This window comes from Globicephala melas, chromosome 19, assembly GCF_963455315.2.
Source record: "Globicephala melas chromosome 19, mGloMel1.2, whole genome shotgun sequence".
Taxonomy (NCBI): Eukaryota; Metazoa; Chordata; class Mammalia; order Artiodactyla; family Delphinidae; genus Globicephala; species Globicephala melas.
Window position 1 is genome coordinate 5211824 of NC_083332.1, and position 21837 is coordinate 5233660.

The 21837-nt window shown below is 39.8% G+C and overlaps 1 pseudogene; it reads right to left on the reverse strand.

The window, feature by feature from the left end:
- Positions 1-7093: 7093 nt before the first annotated feature.
- LOC132594007 (vomeronasal type-1 receptor 4-like) lies at positions 7094-21145 on the reverse strand (annotated as a pseudogene).
- Between the last annotated feature and the right edge of the window lie 692 nt (positions 21146-21837).

Below are 21837 nucleotides of genomic sequence, written 5' to 3' on the forward strand. Positions count from 1 at the left end.
CCAAACATATTAACAGCAAAAACTTTAAGCACTTTTTTAAAACTACTGCAATTACATGGTTATACACACATATACCTTTTTTTCTATTTACAATAAACAACTGTCTAACAGACAAGTCAGATTCCATAAGATTTTCTTATAAAACCAGCCTTATAGCAAGAGCAAATAATTTGTCTGGAGCGTGCGTAGTTTAAGAAGACAGAGTAAGAGGAAGCATGATTATTGCTGAGTTACTCTTCCTACCACAGTCATCAAGTTTGTTTTCTGGATACCAACATTAATTAATTGAAGCAACAATGTTTGGTGTGTTTTGATCAATAGTTTAAAAAAGAGAAACAGAATGGGATGGAATGGCATGAAACATAATAAAACAGAAAATACCAGAATGCATGTAGTAGAGGTGAATACTGTTACATGTAGCTCTAATTTTAGTCTCATGTGTAGATATGAAAGTGTTATTCTGGATCACAATGTAAAATCTATGTCTTTCTGAGGGTCACAATAAAAAATTTTTTAATTCTCTTTGTCAAAAAAAAGAAAAAAAAAAGAAAAGCTGTCCATGATCAAATGTCAAAAACTGGAGTAAGACTCTTATACAGCACATAATATTTACTGTTAAATATCTTGATTCCTTGGTTAGGAAAAACCAATTTTTCTCACGTTAGTAACTTCTTGCATACACTTTCCTGCTGCACACTTAGGACCCTTTACCCAGTACAACTGTCAAAAGTGCTTCTGAAATACTGTTTAGATAAATTGCCTAAGATATTTTTACACTAGTTTCATGACAATGCATCAGGCAATAAATATAATTAAATAATTTTACTAGAAGAGCAGTTTTTCAAAGGCTATAAAAATCTCAGTTTGTGAGTATAGCATTATATGATTCTTTTAAACTCTAGCAAACTTTCTTTTTTTAGAAAATTTTCCTTACCCTTACATTTTTCTTCCACATCTTTTAACCCACTTTATAGATTTAATCTACATTTCCGTGTGTAACTACAGTGAAAAATGTTAAAGATATATGAATTAAAGATTGTTTTTGAGTTTGAAACATGAAAACGTACCCAGGACAATAAGAAGTACAAAGCAAATGCTCTATAGGTATGAAGAATGAGAGTCCTTTTATATCTTTAGTTCAATGAAAGAAGTGGGACAATACAAAATGGTGAACTGAAATCTATTAAGTTGGAACTAGGAGGACTTTTGATACCCCACAGATCTAGTACTGGGATTTAGGGAACACAATATTTATTTTACCTTAAAAGCATCTCCAATTCTTCCGTTTATTATCATTGCCATAATAATCATCTCTGACGTCCATTCTTTTTAACTGAAGTATAGTTCATTTACAGTATTATATTTGTTCCAGGTGTACAGCATAGTGAATAAGTATTTTTGCTGATTATACTCCATTTTAGGTTATTACAAGATAATGGCTATAATTCCCAGTGCTATATAGTATATCCTCATTACTTATCTATTCTATACGTAGTAGTTTGTGTCCCTTAATCCCATGCCCCTATTTTGTCCCTCCTCCCTTCCTTCTCCCTTTTGGTAATCACAAGTTTGTTTTCTACATGTGTGAGCCTGTTGGTGTTGTGCATATACAGTCATTTATACTATTTTTTAGATTCCACATATAAGTGATAATGATAATACAGTATTTGTATTTCTCTGACTTATTTCACTAAGCATAATATTCTCTAGATCCATCCATGTTGCTGCAAATGGCAGAATTTCATTCTTTTTTTATGGCTAATATTCCATTGCTTACATATATTCCACATCTTCTGAATCCAGTCTTCTGTTGATGGGTACTTGGGTTGTATCCATGTCTTGGCTATTGTAAACAGTGTTGCTATGAACATTGGGGTGCATGTATTTTTTCAAGTAGTGGGTTTTTTTTTTTTTTTCTTTTGGATATACGCCCAGGAGCGGAATTGCTGGATCACATGTTAGTTTTATTTTTAGTTGTTTGAAGAGCCTCCATACTGTTTTCCATATGGCTGCATTATGGTTTTAGGTCTTACATTTAGGTCTTTAATACATTTTGAGTTTATTTTTGTATATGGTGTGAGGGAATGTTCTAATCTCATCGTTTTCCATGTAACTATCCAGTTTTCCCAGCACCACTTGTTGAAGTGGCTATCTTTTCTCCATTATGTATTCTTGATTCCTCTGTAATAGATTAAGTGACCATAAGTGCATGGGTGTATTTCTGGGCTCTCTATTCTGTTCTATCAATCTATGTGTCTGTTTTTGTGCCAGTACCATACTATTTAGATGACTATAGACTTGTAGTATAGTCTGAAGCCTGGGAGGGTGATACCTCCAGCCTTGTTCTTTTTTCTCAAGATTGTTTTTGCAATTTGGGGTCTTGTGTGGCTCCATATGAATTTTAGGATTCTTCATTCTAGTTCTGTGAAAAATATCATAGGTATTTTGATAGGGATTGCATTACATCTGTAGATTGCTTTAGGTAGTATGTGCATTTTAACAATATTAATTTTTTCAATTCAAGAACATGAGATATCTTTCCCTTTCTTCATATCATCTTTAATTTCCTTCATAAACATTTTAGAGTTTTCAGAATATTGGTCTTTCACCTTCTTTTTTTCCTAGGTATTTTATTCTTTTTGATTTGATTTTAAATGGCATTTTTTTTACTTTATATTTGTGATATTTCATTAGTACTGTATAAAAATGCCACAGATTTCTGCATATTAGCCTTGTAACTTGCAACATTTTTGAATTCATTTATCAGTTCTAATAGTTTTTGGGTGGAGACCTTAGGGTTTTCTATATATATCATGTCATCTGCAAATAGTGCCAGTTTTATCTTTTCCCTTCTGATTTGGATAGCTTTTGTTTTTCTTGTCTGACTGCTATGGCTAGGACTTCCAATACTATGTTAAGTAGAGGTGGCAAGAGTGGGCATCCTTGTCTTGTTCCTGAATTTAGTGTGAAGGCTTTCAGCTTTTCATCTTGAGTATGATGTTGGTTGTGTGTCTGCCATAAATGGGCTTTATTATGTTAAGGTATATTCCCTGTATACCCACTTTGATGAGCGTGTTGATCATGAATGTATGTTGAATTTCGTCAAATACTTTTGCTTCATTTATTGAGACTGTCATGTGACTTCTATTATCTTTTTTTAATGTGGTATATTTCATTGGTTGATTTGTGAATGTTGAACTGTTCTTGTGTCCCTGGAAAAGTCCAGCTTGATCATTGTGTATGATCATTTGTATATATTGTTGGATTCAGTTTGGTAACATTTTGTTGAGGATTTTTGCAGCAAAGATACTGGCCCTTAATTTTCTTTTTTTGTAGTGTCTTTCTTTGGTTTTTGTATCAGACAGGGTAATGGTGACCTTGTATAATGAATTTGAGGGTGTTCCTTTCTGTTCAAGTTTTGGGAAGAGTTTGAGAAAGATAGGCATTTGTTCTTCTTTATATGTTTTCTAGAGTTCCCCTGTGAATCTCTCTGGCCCTGGACTTTTGTTTGCTGGGAAGGAAGATATAAAACTGTCATGGTTCACAGATGACATCTATGTAGAAACTTGAAGAGAATCAACAACAACTTATGGAACTAATAAGTGATTATAGCAAGATTGAAGGATACATGGTTAATATTATCCAATGGACTGAATGTTTGTATATCGTGCCCCATTCACATGTTGAAATTCTAACCCACAATGTGATGGTATGTGGTAGTGGGCCCTTTGGGAGGTAATTAGGTCGTGACGGTGGAGCCCTCATGAATGAGATTAGTGCCCTTATAAAAGAAACTTCAGAGAGCTCTCTTACTCTTTGCCCTATAAGGATACAAGAAGACAGCCATCTGCAACCAGGCAGAGGGCTCCCACCAGACACCAAATCAGCCAGCATCTTGATCTTGGTCTTCTTAGCTTCTAGAACTATGAGAAATGTCTTCTGTTTATAAACCACCCTTTCTGTGGTACTTTATTATGGCAGCCCAAACTGACTAAGATAGTTAATATACAAAACTCAGTCGCTTTCCTATAAGTCAGTAATAAACAGTAATTTGAAATTGAAAGCTCAATAACATTTACAGTAGCACCTAAAAAAATATATACTTGGGTATAAATCTAACATGATAGGTATAAGATCTATATGAGGAAATCTACATAACTCTGATAAGGGAAATCAAATAACTAAATAAATGGAGAGATATTCCATGTTCATGGAGAGAAAGACTCAGTATTTTCAAGGTGACAGCTTCTCCCAACTTGACTTATAGACTAAATGCATTCCAAATCAGAATGCCAGCAAGTTATTCTGTGGATATCAACAAACTGATTCTAAAGTTTAATTGGAGAGTCGGAAGACCCATAGTAGCCAAAAACACATTGAAGGAGATGAACGAAGTCAGAAGACTGACACTACTCAACTTCAAGGCTTACTACAAATATACAGTAATCAAGACATTGTGGTATTGGCAAAAGTATAGACAAATAGATCAGAGGAACATAATGAGAGTCCAGGAATGGACCTACACAAATAGAGTCAACTGATCTTGACAAAGAAGCAAAGGCAATACGATAGAGAAAAGGCAGTCTTTTCAACAAATGGTGCTGTAACAATTGGACATCCACATTAAAAAAAGAAAAGAATCTAGATATAGACCTTATTCCTTGCACACAATTCAATACAGAATGGATTATAGATGTAAATGTAAAGTGTATAACTATAAAATTCCTAGACAATAACATAGGAAAAAAATCTAGATGAACTTTGGTTTCACCATGTCTTTTTTTTTTAATATTTATTTGATTTATTTATTTGGCTGCACTGGTCTTATTTTCGGCATGTGGACTCTTTAGTTGTGGCGTGTGGGATCATGTTGCCTGACCAGGGATCAAACCCAGGCCTCCTGCACTGGGAGCATGGAGTCTTACCCACTGGACCCCCAGGGAAATCCCCACAATGTCTTTGTAGATATAACACCAAAGGCACAATCCATGAAGTTAATAATGAATAATTTAGACTTCACTAAAATTAAAAACTTCTGCTCTCGAAAACACGTCAAGAGAATAAGAAGACAAGCCACAGACTGGGAGAAAATATTTGTAAAACAGAATTCTAATAAGGACTGCTACTCAAAATATACAAAGAACTGTTAAAACTCAACAATAAGGAAACAAACAAGCTGATTTGAAAATGCGAAAAAGACAGGAACAAAAACTTCACCAAAATAGATACACAGATATTTTCATAAACATAGGAAAATAAGATTAACATCATGTATCATGAGAGAGTTGCAAAACAAAACAATAATGAGATACCACTACACATCCAGTGGAATGACCAAAATCCAGAACAATGACAACACAAAATGCTGGGAAGCACGTTGAGCAACAGATACTCTCATTTACTGCTGTGGGAACACAAAATGGTAGATAGAGCCATTGTGGAAGACAGTGTGGCATTTTCTTATCAAATTAAATGTACTCTTATCATATGATCACATTCCTTGGTATTTACACAAATTAGTTGAAAACTTAGGTCCATGCAAAAACCTGAACACAAATGTTTATAGCAGCTTTATGTGTAGTTACTGAAACTTGAAAGCATCCAAGATGTGCTTCAGTAAGTGAATGGTTAAATAAATTGTGGTACGTCCAGACAATGGAATATTATTCAGTGCTAAAAAGAAGTGAGCTATCAAGCCAAGAAAACACATGTAAAAACCTTAGACGTATATTGTTACGTGAAAGAAGCCAATCTATAAGGCTACATACTGTATGATTCCAACTGTATGACGTTCTGGAATAGGCAACACTGTGGAGACAGTAAAAAGATCAGCGGTTGCTAACAGTTAGGGGGAAGGAAGGATGAATAGGTGGACCACAGAGGGTTTTTAGGGCAGTGAACCTACTCTGTATTATACTGTAATGATGGGTATATGTCATTACACATTGAAACTGATAAGAGTATACACGAAGAGTGAACAATAATGTAAACTATGGACTTTGAGTGATAATTTTGTGTCAGTGTAGGTTCTGCAGTTTTAATAAATGCACCACTCTGGTGTGGGACTGGATAGTTGTGGAGGCTGTGTGTATGTGGGGGCAGGAATGACAGGGGGAATCTCAGTACCTTCTACTCAATTTTGCTCTTAACCTACGTCTGCATTAAAAAACAAAGTCTATTAAAAAACAACAACAGAAAAAACCCCAGAGACTTTATTATTAATGGCACAGCAGTCTCAAGAACAGCCTGACTTTATCAGTTCCACTCGCCTCCCTAATTCCAATCAGGATGAGGTGGCGAGGCCCTGGTGGATATAGCACATGTAATGGGATTGAATCGCAGCTGAGGAACTCCGTGTAGAAAAACCCAATCTTTTAAAGGGAAGCTGACCTACCATTTGCCCCAAAGGGAAACATCCTTATTTAACTGTACAGCAAACAAACCCGTCCACTGTCCCAGAGGGTGACACTGTCTCTTTTTTCCCCAAAGCTCTTTTTCATGCAAACATTCATGAAAAAACAGTCCAATACAAAAGCTGTCCGTAAGACAGACACATACATGAGAAATCCATAATTAATTGTCTTCCACCAATATTTACCACTCATTTCGTCACCATACTCACTACTGGCAAATTTTCCCATAGGTACACCAGTTGGTCAACCATGCTTTTTTTCTGACAGGAGGTAGGACCAGATCTATTCATGTGCCTCAAGCAACATTTGATTGAGTTTACTATCTACAGGATCCTGGGTATCAGGTGGAGGCTTAATTCACCTTAATTGCTTAATACCATAGCCAGGTAGGTGCCACATTCAACCCACTGAAGAGCCCAATACCCACTAGCATGTACTGAAGAAAGACTTTTGATTTCTCCATAAGTTTCCGAATCAACGTTCTCAGGTGATAAGTGAATAGACAGCTGATTATTGTTCCAAAGCTAACGATTTACATATTTCAGATTAAGAGTAGCAGGTTTTGTATTCGTTATCCGTCCAAAGCAGAGCGTGGGTATAGTGGAGTCACGGGTCATGAGCAGAAAGGGGCTGACAGTTGGAAAACGCACAGAAATTAGGGCAGCAGTTTTCATGAACCATCAACTGGGATTAGGAGAAAGAACGTAAGAAATGTGAAAGATGGAGGAAAGGGTGTGAAAAGATACAAAGGCGCTCACAAGAACAAGGATGCTTTGGGTGGCTCTGGACTCAGCAGAGGATCTGGGAGACACGGTATTCCTGTGAATGTGTTGGACTCGTTGTTTGTGCCAGTACAGGGTGACAATTATGGAGCCACGGGTCCAGATTGTGAGCACAGAAAATAAAACTTCAGGGAACACTATCACTATCACTACTACAGTGACAGTAGTGGTTACCAAATGGGAAAGCGGGGAGGAAGGATATATAAGGAGGTTGGGATTGATATATACACACGACTATATCTAAAATACATAAACAACAAGGTCCTACTGTATATCACAGGGAACTATACTCAATATTTTGTAATAACCTATAAGGGAAAAGAAAAGGAAAAGAATCTGAAAAAGAAGAAAAATATATATGTATAACTGATTCACTTTGCTGTACACCTGCAATTAACACAACATTGTAAATCAACTACACTTCAATTTAAAAAAATCTTAATTCAAAAAAACAAAAACAAAAAATGCCCTCATTTAAACTGGACTTAGAACTTGCTCATGGATTGTTTCTTTTTTAAAATTAATTTTTATTGGAGTATAGTTGATTTACAATGCTGTGTTAGTTTCTGCTGTACAGCAAAGTAAATCAGTTATACATATACATATATCCACTCTTTTTTAGATTCTTTTCCCATATAGGCTATTACAGAGTATTGAGTAGAGTTCCCTGTGCTATATAGTAGGTTCTCATGGATTGTTTCTACATTGAGCCCATGATGCAAATATCTTAGTCATATAAAATATGCCCGGAAAACCTTTACACTTTATACACTGTAGGACCACAGATAGAATTTTAGTGAACAGCACTCTACCACTATTTCTCTCTTCTCTTGTAGTTTGAAGTAGAAGATGTGCCCACAGGGTCCTGGCATTCAGTGTTGGCAAGAGGCCTGACCCCTACCAACCACTTACATCTTGAAGAACTTTGATGACCCAACAGTGATGAGAAAGTCCCTTTCTTACTGTAGTATTCTTAATATATAATCCACACTTTATATAAGAAATAAAACATAACAAAACAGAACTATCAATTTGCAAGTGCTGTTTTTTTTCCTTCTATGAAACCATCCCAAGAAGTAATCCTTGGTAATAGTTTCATGATTGTAACAATTTATAAAATAAATTTTCATTGCAAGAAATCCACTGGTCTCATATTGAGGTAGGCAGATCTCCACTCCCTGGGGTTAATACCTTCGTTATATTACACTACATGGCAAAGAGTCTTTGTTTTTATTTTTTGGCCTTGCTGCACGGCATGTGGGATCTTAGCTCCCCAACCAGGGATCGAACCCGCACCCCTTGCAGTGGAAGCACAGAGAAAAGAGTCTTTGAAGATGTAAATAAGTTTACTAATCAGTGGGCTATGTTTTAGACTGAATGTTGTTTCCCCCACAAAAATTCATCCCTTGAAATCCCAGCCGTGTAAATATACTGCTCGAAGGTGGCTGTCCAAAAACCAGTAGGAGGATGCTCCAGAGACACAGAATCTGTAAGCAACTTGATCTTGGATCACCTAACATCAAGGTTATTCTCCTAACACAATAAATCTATCACACACAAAAAATTAACATTAGACAGTCCATTTAATAGACGGTCCATATACCGATTGCCCCCTGTCCCCCAGGGATACAATAATGTCTTTTCTGTTTTTATAAATCTAAGATCCAGTCATGGTATAAATATTGCATTTAGTTGTCTTGACTCTTTAGTTTTTAAAAACTAGATTGTTTGCATTCTGGTTTATCACAGGGTATTGACTGTAGTTCCCTGTGCTATACAGTAGGACCTTGTTGTTTATCCATCCTAAATGTAATAGTTTGCATCTACTAACCTCAACCACAATGGAAAAGAATATAAAAAAGCATGTCTATATGTGTATAACTGAGTCACTTTGCTGTACAGCAGAGATTGACACAACACTGTAAATCAACTATACTTCAATTTTAAAAAATAACTTCTGTAGATTAAAAAATAAAGTTAAAAAAAATAAACTAGATGGTTTGCCACTCCTTTGTCTTCAGTGATACTGACAGGTTTTCTTTTTTATAATTTTTTTTTGGCCGTGCCCCGAGGCATGTAGGATCTTAGTTCCCCAACCAGGGATCGAATCCACGCCCCCTGCAATGGAAGCACAGAGTTTTAACCACTGGACTGTCAGGGAAGTTCCCAATACTGACAGTTCTGAAGAGGGCACACCAATTGTTTTCAGAATGCCCTTTAGCCTAGGCCTCTGTGATTGTGTCCCTCATCCTTAGAGTCAGGTACAATATTTGAGTAAAACTTCTGCATGCACATGATGATGGGACATTCTTAGTGCACAGCCTCGAAGTTTATGAGCATTTTCTACTACTGGTAGAGGCTAAGAAATGCACCAGGTGAGTGGGATGCATCGGGGGGCAGGACGGCACTTTCTGGCATATGGGCACAGGCTTTGGCCATGACTCCTATGAGTGGCCGGACCTGAGCCCAGGGGGTTGCTACCTGGAAGTTGAGTTCTAAAAGCCATGTGCTTTGCTCGTAGCCACATGCCCCTCCCACAGGCACCTGCTCAGGACTGCTGTTGGCATAACCAAACAGTCTGCAGAGGGGGCAATGAGACATTAAAAACCAAGTTTTCTGTGGCAAGGACACTGTAGTGGCCAACTGTGAAAATGGGCTCTGCCTCCAGTTTTAGACTCCACTCACCAGTAAGATGGATTTTAAGGAATGACTTCCCTAGTACAATGGCACCAGCCCTTAGTTGACCCTGATCCTCATTAATTAATTAATTTTATTTTTGTCTGTGTGCATGCTTTGTCTAGTTGCGGCGAGCAGGGGCTACTCTTCATTGCGGTGCGCGCTCATTGCTGTGGCTTCTCTTGTTGCAGAGCACAGGCTCTAGGCACGCGGGCTTCAGTAGTTGTGGCTCGTGGGCTCTAGAGCACCGGCTCAGTAGTTGTGGCGCATGGGCTTAGTTGCTCTGCAGCATGTGGGATCTTCCCAGACCAGGGCTCGAACCCGTGTCCCCTGCATTGGAAGGTGGATTCTTAACCACTGCGCCACCAGGGAAGCCCTAATTTTTCCCATTTTAATTACACTGTATCTTGTTGCATTCCTCTTCAGGTTGATCCTGTTTGGGACTCTGTGCTTCCTGGACCAGCATGTCTGTTTACCTTCCCAGGTTAGCATAGTTTTCAGATATTATATCTTCAATATGCTCTCTGCCCCTTTCTCTCTCTTCTCCTTCTGCAACCTCTATAATGGAAATGTTAGTATGATTGATCATGTCCCAAAAGTCTCTTAGACAGTCCTCATTTATTTTTATTCTTTTTCCTGTTCGGTATCAGTGATTTCAATACTCTGACTTCCTGCTCGCAGGTTCCTTCCTCTGTATCACTTAATCTACTGTTGATTCCTTCTAGTATATTTCTCATTTCAGCTATTATATCCTTCCTCTCTGGTTCTTCTTTATATCTTCTAAATCCTTGTTAAACTTCTCACTGTGGGGCTTTCCTTGTGGCGCAGTGGTTAAGAATCCGCCTGCCAATGCAGGGGACACAGGTTCGAGCCCTGGTCCGGGAAGATCCCACATGCTGCGAAGCAACTAAGCCCGTGCGCCACAACTACTGAGCCTGCGCTCTAGACCCTGTGAGCCACAACTACTGAACCCATGTGTCACAACTACTGAAGCCCACGCACCTAGAGCCTGTGCTCTACAACAAGAGAAGCCACCGCAATGAGAAGTCCACGCGCCGCAACAAAGAGCAACCCCCTCTTGCCACAACTAGAGAAAGCCCACGTACAGCAACGAAGACCCAACACAGCCAAAAATGAATAAATAGATTTATATAAAAAAAAAACTTCTCCCTGTGTCCATCCATTCTTCTCCTGAGTTCTTTGATCATTTTTATGATCATTACACTGAACTCTTTCTTGGGTAGATGGCCTATCTCCACTTCATGTAGTTCTTCTGGGTTTTTATCTTGTTCCTTAGATGGGAACATGTTACTCTGTGACCTCATTTTGCCTAATTTGCTGTTTTTATTTGTGTACCTAGTAGGTTGGTGATGTTTCCTGACTTTGGAGACGTGGCCTTTTCTAGATGTCCTGTGGGTCCCAGCACCACATTCCCCTCTGGTCATTAGTGCTATACGCTCTAGGGTTGCCCCCCATGGCGGATGCCTTTGTCCTTCTGTGGTAGCACCCTGACTACTGCGGGCAATCTTGTAGGCGTGGCTAGGCTGCAGTACTGTTGTTGCCAAGTACTGCCTTGTGGAGAGGCTGACGGCCACTTGTTGGCAGGGCTGGGTTACGAGGCTGTTGCCTGCAGAAGCCTGGGGGGTCCCGGGGCTAGTGCAAGCTTACTGGTAGGCAGAGCCAGGTTCTGGGGTGGGTGGTTGTGGGGCTGGGGTTCCTGAGTTCAGTGTTGACCTGCTGGTGGGTGGAACCAGTTCCTGTTCCTGTGCGTACTGGCTGTGTGCCAAAGCTGGTGCTGGCCTGCTGGTGAGTGGGGTTGGATTCCAGTATGGCTGGCTGAGGAGTGCAAGGTATTTCTGAGCAGATGTCTGCCTGCTGGTTGTTGGGGCTGGGGCCTGGTGGGTCCTGGGGCTGGTACCTGCCCACCGGTGGTCTGAGATGGGTCCCAGGGTCTCTGACTTCACGGTCCTGAAGAGCCTGAGTCTAGTGTCTGCCCACTGGTATGTGAGGCTGGTCCTGGGTCCTCTGGTGGACAAGGCCATGTCTAGGGCAGCTGTGTGCTCATGGAGCCTTAAGGAAGCCTGCCTGCTGGTGGATGGGTCTGTGTCCCTGCTCAGCTAATTGCTTGGTCTAAAGCGTCTCAATACTGGTGCCGACAGGCTGGTTGGTGGGGTCAGGGCTGGGTCCTGCGGCTAATAATCTAGAGGTAGGATTCCAAACGGTGCAGGCTAGCACCAGTGTCCATGTGGTAGAAATAGCTCACAAAAATGGGTGCTGCCCACGTTTGTGTCCCAAGAGTGAGTTCCATTTGCCTCCTACTTCTCCAGCAGATTCTCCCAAATCAGCAGGTCAGTCTGACTCAGGTTCCTTTCAAATTACTACTGCTTTCCTGAGTCCCTGAGCGTGTGATATTTTGTGTGTGCCCTTTAAGAGTGGAGTCTCGGGGAGGATTAAGATGGGGCAGTAGGAGGACATAGAACTCACCTCCCTCAACAAACACATCAAAAATACATTTACATGTGGAGCAATTCTCACGGAAAACTAACTTGAGATTGGCAGAAAAAGTCCTACACAACCAAAGCTGCAAGAAAGATCTCCACATAACCTGGTAGGATGGGAAAAAAAGGCATCGAGCTGGGACCTGCCACACCGGGGAGGGATCTGTAAGGAGAAGAAAGTCTGTATGAGCAGATCCCTTGGCCTGGGGAGTGAGCAGGTCAGACCACCATCTGGGCATCCCAGTCTTGGGGTCCTGTGTAGAGAAGACAGGCCCTCTTGCCCACTGGAAAATCCACTGAGACAGTTAGAAGGGATGGAGAAGCCTAGACTCTACTTGCAAGGAGCACACATGTGCTGGCTTGACGACAGTCAGGGCAGAGAGAGTCTTGCATTGGTGGCTGCTACCTTGCTACACTCCCCAATCTGAATGAGTGCAATCCCTGGCCCTGCTCACTTCACACCACAGCCTGGCATGAGACCTGGGCAGAGACTCAGTCTAGATGCACAGAGACAGACCAGGATGCCTGGGGTGTGATCTGGGTGGATCCACAGAAGCCATTGTCAGCGTGTGTACGGGTGAAGGATGTAGCTCTGGGGGACAGTGTGCACATGGGGCCATGCCACAAGAGCAAGCAGTGACTAAGCGCTCAAGCTCAGGTGCTCAGGCCCTGGGATAGGACTCATTTAGCTACACAGAGATAGCTGGGAGTGCCCAGGGTGTGGTCTGGGTGGGGCACCAATGGCCACTGTCAACTTACTCAGGAGTATGCAGCAGTTCGTCTCCCAGCAAGAGCGACCCAGCTCTGCCCAATCCACACCACAGCTTAGCACTAGATCAGGGGCAGACAGGTCCTGGGGGAAGTCTGCCACAGAGGCAGCCCAGATCCCAGGCTGCAGCAGAGCTACCTCAATTCTTGCATCCACAATACCACAACCCCCAGTACCAGCCTACTCCACAGGACAGCCTTGCACTAGATCTGGGACAACGTTAATAGAGAAAGGGTTGCAAACTTAGGCTGCTTCAGAGCAGAAACAAAGACCCCTATACAGGTAGTCATAGGTCCTCTGTGACCACACAGGCCTCACTTGCTTCATCAATCACCTCCTTTGGGGCAGGGCACCCACTCAAGGGTAATAGAGCCAGAATGAACCTGAGGGCTTCTACTCCAACAACTGGGGAGCAGACCCCACCCCTCACAGCACACTGACAGACACGGAGTAGAGAAGAAGCCCTACCTCACACCCAACACAGGGTCTAAATACTACAAAACTAACCACATTCACTATCAAGGGGATAAGGGCCAGCACACCCTGAAGAAAGACATGGCTGGCATCAATACCAAAACCAGCCCTCGCACCAAAAACACTGGACACACACAGTCTACACAGGGATGCTCCCACATAAAAACACCCCTTCAAGACCACAGTAGATAACTTTCTCTGTGTATTTAGGAGAAACAGTTAAGTAAAATGAAAAGGCATAAAAATCACTCTCAATTAAAAAGACCAAGAGAAATCCTCTGAAAGGACAAATAATAAAACAGAGCTCACCAGGCTACTAGACACTAAGTCCAAAAAGGAGTTAATAAAAATGCTAAAAAAATTGAGAAAGATTATTGACAGAAATTCAGATCCATGTAACAAGGAACTAGAAATTATAAAGATGAAACAATCAAAAATAGATAATTCAACTGCTGAGATAAAAAACCCAATCTAGGGCTTCCCTGGTGGTGCAGTGGTTGAGAGTCCGCCTGCCGATGCAGGGGACATGGGTTCGTGCCCCGGTCCGGGAAGATCCCACATGCCCCGCAGTGGCTGGGCCCGTGAGCCATGGCCACTGAGCCTGCGTGTCCGGAGTCTGTGCTCTGCAAGGGGAGACGCCACAACAGTGAGAGGCCCCCGTACCGCAAAAAAAAAAAAAAAAAAAAAACCAATCTAGAAGCAAATAATACCAGCTTAAATGACACAGAAGAAGGAATAAGTGACCTGGAAGACAGAATAATGGAAATCAACCAACTAGAATAGCAGACAAACATAAACTAAAAAAAAAAAAAAAAAAAGAAATCAACATATGAGATCTATGGGGTAATATAAAACATGTCAAACAACACATAATAGGAGATCGAGAGTGGAACAGAGAAAGAAGGGGATTGAAAACATACTTGAAGAACTTATGACTGAAAACTTCACAAACCTAAAGAAGGAAACAGATATTCAGGTACAGGAAGCACAGTGGGTTCCCAAAAAGATGAAACCAAACAGCCCCACACCAAGACATATCATCATTAAAACGGTAAAAGTTAAAGATAAAGAGAGGATTTTAAAGGCAGGGAGAGTAAAACAAAGAGTCAGTTACAACGGAATTTACATAGGGCTATCAGCTGATTTCTCTGCAGAAACTTTGCAGTCCAGAAGGGAGTGGTATGATATAATCAAAGTGCTGAAAGGGAAAAATCTGCAAACTAGAATTCTTTACTCAGCAAGATTATCATTAAGAATAGAAGGTGAGTTAAATAATTTTTCAAACAAGCAAAAACTAATAGAATTCAGCAATACTAAGCCAAACCTAAAAACAATATTGAAGGATCTTCTCTAAAAAAAAAAAGAAGCAAGAATCCACAGGAAAGGGAAAAATCACAAAAGGAAAGGCAAATGTATAAAAGGATTGAAGATCACTTACTGAGCCAGTACATAGATTAAAAAACAATCCAAAATTTTTGTCAAAGTGATCATAACTACAATTAACATTAAAGGATACGCATGAAGATGTAAAATAGGACATCAAAATCATAGAAAGTAGGGGAGGGGAGTAGAAAAATGTAGATCTTTCAAAATGTGTTTAAACTTGTATGTCTATCCGTTTATAGTAAGTAGATATAGTTATGGGTCAACATACTTAAACTCCGTGGTAACCACAAATCAAAAACGTACAATAGATTCACAAAAACCAAAAAAGAAAGGAACCCAAGCATACTACAGAAGAAAATCATCAAACCAGACAAGGAAAAACAAAAGAAGAAATGAACAAAGAAGAATTACAAAAACAACTGGAAAACAAGGATTAAAATGGCAATAATTACATACTTATCAATAATTACTTTACATGTTAGTGGACTAAATGCTCTAATCAAAAGGCATAGAGTGGCAGATTGGATTTTTAAAAAAACCTACAATATCCTGCCTACAAGAGACTCACTTCAGGGCAGAAGACACACACAGACTGAAAGTGAGGGGATGGAAAAATATATTTCATTCAAATGAAAATGACAAGGAAGCAGAGGTATCGATACTCATATCAGACAAAGTAGACTTTAAAGCAAAGTCTATACCAAAAGACAAAGAGGGTCATTATATATTGATAAAGGGATCAATACAAGAAGAGGATATTACACTCATTAACATATATGCACCCAATATATGAGTATCCAATTATATAAAACAAATACTAAGAGACATAAAGGGAAACATTGACAATAATACAATAATAGTAGAAGACTTTAATACCCAACTGTCATTAATGGACAGATCATCCAGATAGAAAATCAAGAAGGCAACAGACATCCTAAATGACACAAGAGACCAGTGGATTTAATTGATATCTACAGGACAAAACATTAAAAAAAAAAGAAAACACAGTTTGTTTTCAAGCATGCATGGAACGTTCTCTAGGATAAACCACATACAAAGGCACAAAACAAGGCTCAACAAATTTAAGAGAATAGCAAATATTACAAGCATCTTTTCTGACCACAGTGGTATGAAACTAGATTCAATTGCAGGAAGAAAAATGGGACAAGAATGGACGTATGGAAACTAAACAACATGTTACTAAAAACCAACAGGTGAACAATTAAATCAAAGATAAAGTTAGAAAATACCTCAAGACAAATGAAAATGAAAATATAACCTTTACAAATTTAAGGAATGCAGCAAGAGGGAAATTCATAGCAATACAGGCCTTCTTCAAGAAACAAGAAAAATCTCAAGTAAACAACCTAACCTAGCACATAAAAGAGAGAAAGAACAAACAAAACCCAAAGTCAGCAGAACAAAGGAAATAATAAAGACCAGAGAGAAAATAAAGATCAAAAAAAGTATAGAAAATGATCAATAAAACCAAGAGCTGTTTTTTTAAATATAAACAAATTCAATGGACCTCTAGCCAGGCTCACCAAGAAAGAAAGAGAGAAGCACAAAAACAAAAGAAGCAATGAAAGAGGAGAAATAACAGCCAATACTGCAGAAATAGAAAAAAGTCATAAGAGAATATTATGAACATTTTTATGCCAACGAATTGGACAACCTAGAAAAAATAAACAAGTTTCTAGAAACATACAGCCTGTGAAAACTGAGTCAAGAAGAAACAGATAATTTGAACAGACCAATCACTAGAAGTGAAATAGAACTTGCAATTAAAATTTTTTAAAAACCTCTCTGCAAAACAAAAGTCAAGGATCAAATGGCTTCCTTAGGGAATTCCACCAAAGATACAAAGAACAACTTATTATTCTCCAACAATCCAAAAAAACTGAAGACCAGGGAACACTCCCAAATTCATTCTATGAGGTCACCATCACCCTGATACCAAAACCAGACAAAGACAATTAAAAAAATAAAATTATAAATAGGCCAATACCTTTGATGAATATAGACGCAAAAATCCTCAAGAAAATATTAGCAAACTGGGTCTAATAATATGTAAAAAGGATCATACACCGTGATCAAGTTGTATTCATTCCAGTGTTTCAAGGATGGTTCAACATACGCAAAATCAATCAATGTGATACACCAGATTAACAAAAGAAATGACAAAAACCACATGATCATCTCAACAGACGCTGCAAAAGCATTTGACAAAATTCAACATCCATTCATGATAAAAACTCTCACCAAAGCAGGTATACAGGGAAGATATCTCAACATAATTAAAGCCATTTATGACAAAACCATCACCAACATAATATTCAATGGTGGAAAGCTGAAAGCCTTCCTGCTAAAATCTAGAACAAGACAAGGATGCCCACTCTCACCACTTCTATTCAACGTAGTACTGGAAGTCCTAGCCACAGCAATCAGACAGGAAAAGGAAAGAAAATGTATCCAAATTGGAAGGGAAGAGGTAAAATTGTCATTATATGGAGATGACGTGATACTCTATATAGAAAACCCAAAAGACTCCCCACAAAAACTATTAGAACCAATAAATGAATTCAGCAAGGTAGAAGATACAAGCTTAATATACAGAAGTTGTTGCATTTCTTACACTAACAATGGAAGAGAAAGTTAAAAATTCCATTTAAAATCACATCAAAAAAATACCTAGGAATAAACTTATCAAAGGAGGTGAAAGACGTATATGCTGAAAACTAAAATGCACTGATGAAGAAAACTGAAGATGATTCAAAGAAATGGAATGGTATCCCATGCTCACGGGTTGGAAGAATTACTTTTGTTAAAATGGCCACACTACCCAAAGCAGTCTACAGGTTTAATGCAATCCCTATCAAAATACCCATGATATTTTTCACAGAACTAGAACAAATAATCCTTAAATTCATATAGAACCACAAAAGACCCTGAACTGTCAAAGCAATCCTGAGGAAAAAGAACAAAGCTGGAGGCATGAACCTTCCAGACTTCAGACAATACTACCAAGCAAAAGAAATGAAAACAGTGTGGTATTGGCACAAAAAGAGACATATAGATCAGAGGAACAGAACAGAGAGTCCAGAAATAAATCCACACACCTACAGTCAATTAACCTAAGACAAAGGAGCAAGAAATTACAATGGAGAAAAGACAGTCTCTTCAATAAGTGGTGCTGGGAAAGCTGGACAGCTACGTGAAAAATCAATGAAATTAGAACACTCCCTCACATCATATTAAACAAGTACAGTCAAAATGGTTTAAAGAACTATGTATGTCATGACATGGTCAACTTTTACAAGACAACACAGGAAATCATTCTCAAACATAAATCACAGCAATTATTTTTTTTAGATCAGTCTCCCAAGGCAAAAGAAATAAAAGGAAAAATAAACAAATGGGACCTAATTAAACTTCAAAGCTTTTGCACAGCAAAGGAAAACATCAACAAAATGAAAGACAACCTACGGAATGAGAGAAAATATTTGCAAACCCTACAACCAACAAGGGGTTAATATCCAAAATATATAAACAGGTCATAGAATTCTATACAAAAAACAGCAATCCAATCAAAAAATGGGCACAAGACCTAAATAGACATTTCTCCAAAAAACACATACAGATGGCCAACAAACACATGATGCTCAACATCACTAAATATAAGAGAAATGCAAATCAAATCACAATGGGGTATCACCTAAAACTGGTCAGAATGGCTATCATCACAAAGTTCACAAATAATGATTGCTGGAGAGGGTGTGGAGAAAAGGGAACACCTGTATATGGTTGGTGGGAATGGAAATTGGTGCAGCCACTATGGAAAACAGTATGGATGTTCCCTAAAAAACTAAACAGCAATCTGACTCCTGGGTATATATATATCTGGAAAAACAAAAACTCTAATTCAAAAAGATACCTGCACTCCAATGTTCATAGCATCACTTTGTACAATAGCCAAGACATGAAAACATGGATATACATGCGATGGAATAACACTCAGCCATTAAAAAGAATGAAATATTGCCATCTGCAGCAACATGGAGGGACTGAAAGAATATTATACTTAGTGCAGTAAGTCAGAGAAAGACAAATACCAAATGATATCACATGTGGAATCTAAAAATAATATAAATGAATCTAAATACAAAACAGAAAGAGACTCGCAGACATAGAAAACAAACGTATGGTTACCAAAGGGGTGAGGGAGGGAGGGAGGGACAAATCAGGAGTACGGCATTAACAGATACAAGCTTCTATACATAAAATAGATTAGTAACGAGGATCTACTTTATAGCACAGCGATATACAGTATCTTGTAATAACCTATAATGGTGTATCCTCTGAAAAAAAAAACGGAGTCACTTTGCTGTATCGTTGAAGCAAACACAATATTGTAGATCAACCATACCTCAAAAAAAAGAAAAAAAAGAGCGGAGTCTCTGCCTCCGCGCATTTCCCACATCCCTCTGGCTCTCCCGAAAGAAAGCCCTGCTGCTTTCAAAGCTAAGTGTTCTGGGGGCTTATCTTCCCGGCGTGCCAGCCCAACGTAGGGCTCAGAATGCTCACCCCTCGGGAAGAATCTTTGTAATTGTATCATTCTCCTGTTTCTAGGTCACGCACCCAGAGATATGGTTCTTGACTCTACCGAGACTCCAACCCTCCTACCTGTCTCACTGGGGATCCTTCTGCATTCCTTTAGTTGTAGAAGATCTTTTCTGGTAGCTTCTGGTCTTCCTCATCAATACTTGCTCTGTATGCAGTTGTAATATTGGTGTGTCCAGGAGGAGAGGAGAGCTCAGGGTTTTCCTACTCCATCACCTTGGAGCATTCCCCTGTGGTATTCTTGGTTACAGCAGCCGTAGCTGACTAGAACAGATTTTCCTCGTTAATGAAGGTGGGTGGAGTATAATCACCTGAGCTTTAAAGAACAGATGCCAAATAGCTACGACGGAAAGAAGTAAGAGATTGAAAACAGAAGAGGGATTCAACTTGCTAATGCTGCCTTTCTAGATGGAGATATTCAGAAGTGAGTCATTAAAGGAAACGTATTCTGCCAACAACATGAATCAGCCTGAAAGCAGTTCTTCCACAGGTTCCAGTTCAAAACTCGCCTTTGGACACTGAGGGTGAAGGAAGGAAGGAAGGAATTGGCAACTGTGCACTGTGGAAATACACACAATTTACATATTTCTCCTAACAGTGGGGGATTTTGTATTCCTGAACCAGGCAAAGTAGAGCCTGTGTACACTGGGGTCACGGCTCACGAGCAGAAAGGGGCTGACAGTGGGAAAGCGCGCAGCAGTGATTACAGTGATGTACACAGGGAACAGCTAGGATGATCAGAAAGAGACAAAAGAAGTTGAAAGATGGAGGAAAGGGTATAAAAGCAGACGACAGTGCTCACCAGGAGAAGAATGGTTTGGGCAGCTCTGGACTCAAGAGAAGCGGGGGGGACCTGGGGGAGGCATTGGTCCTACAAATGTGTTGGACCTGCTGCTCATGTCTGTACAGGATGAAAACCGTGGAGCCACTGGCCCAGAGCGTGAGCCCCAAACAGAAAACATCAGGGAGTAATAGCAATGCTCCATACAATGTCTGTCTGGTTTCGTCACGATGAACAGCAGGACAGTATCAAAAAGCCTTCCCGTTTGTGATGTCTTTGTTGCTCCATTTGCCAGTTACATCGATAGGAAAAACAACATTTCCCAGCATTTGGAGCATCCAACACAGGAAAGTAGAGGCAACAATGTACTTGGGAGTTTTACTTGAAGCTCTGCCCACCTGGAGTTCCTGGGACTCATCGTGGTGGCCTGAAAGACACTCCAGAGGCAGATGCTACCAGTGGACACTCCCTCACCACTCTGTGAAGAAAGAAAAGAAGTCTGCCTCCAAAATCACTGGGTATATGTTTCCACCCAAAGGGGGAATAACTGTCTGGGGGACCCCTTTAGAGATGAGGACCAAGAAGGTGGCTACAATCAGGTGCTTGAGGATGAAATCTGTGGACCTTAACCTGTAGCCAGTGAAGGGAAGGATGATATAACGGCAAAGAAGCGAGAAATTCTCCAGGATTCCAACCACAGTCTGTGTTAAGAAGATCACATCCATTGTCAAATCGCTGCTAGCCATCCTCTCAGTTCACGGTCACTGATACTTGTCTTGTGAGTTTAAATGTCCTGCATGGGAATATGAGGCTTGGGCTACATGAATCATGTCAGCTGAAATCCAATATTCTGCACTTGCCGTGAGTTCCCGGTTAGAAAAATGTACTTCATGTTTTTCTGTTACTAGCAGCCTTAAAAGGGTTGAATGTGTACATTATAAAGAGCACTTATATGTAAAATGACTCGTTGAAGGCACGCCACATGATCACTTCATGCTTCACGAATCCACGAGCCCGGGATTTCTGTGACTTCAGTTTTACAGGGAAGGGTAACACAGAGAGGTTACATGCTTCTTGAAATCTGCTGCGTAGGGCAGAGTGAAGACTTGAGACCCATTAGGCTGGTAAAGATAGTGCATTGAACCACCATTCTCTGCCAAAAAGCCAGTTGGTTCTATTCAAATAATAATCCAGGTCCATATTTAGTTTTAATTTCACAACTTATTTTAGACTGGTGGTATTTTATATTTTCATTATAACGAGATTCCATTCTTGTAAAGTTTTATTTTGTAGGGCACTATGTATTGTGAATGAAGCTTTAGGTATCTTTTTTTTTTTTTTTTTTGGTGGTACGCGGGCCTCTCACTGCTGTGGCCTCTCCCGTTGCGGAGCACAGGCTCCGGACGCGCAGGCCCAGCGGCCATGGCCCACGGGCCCA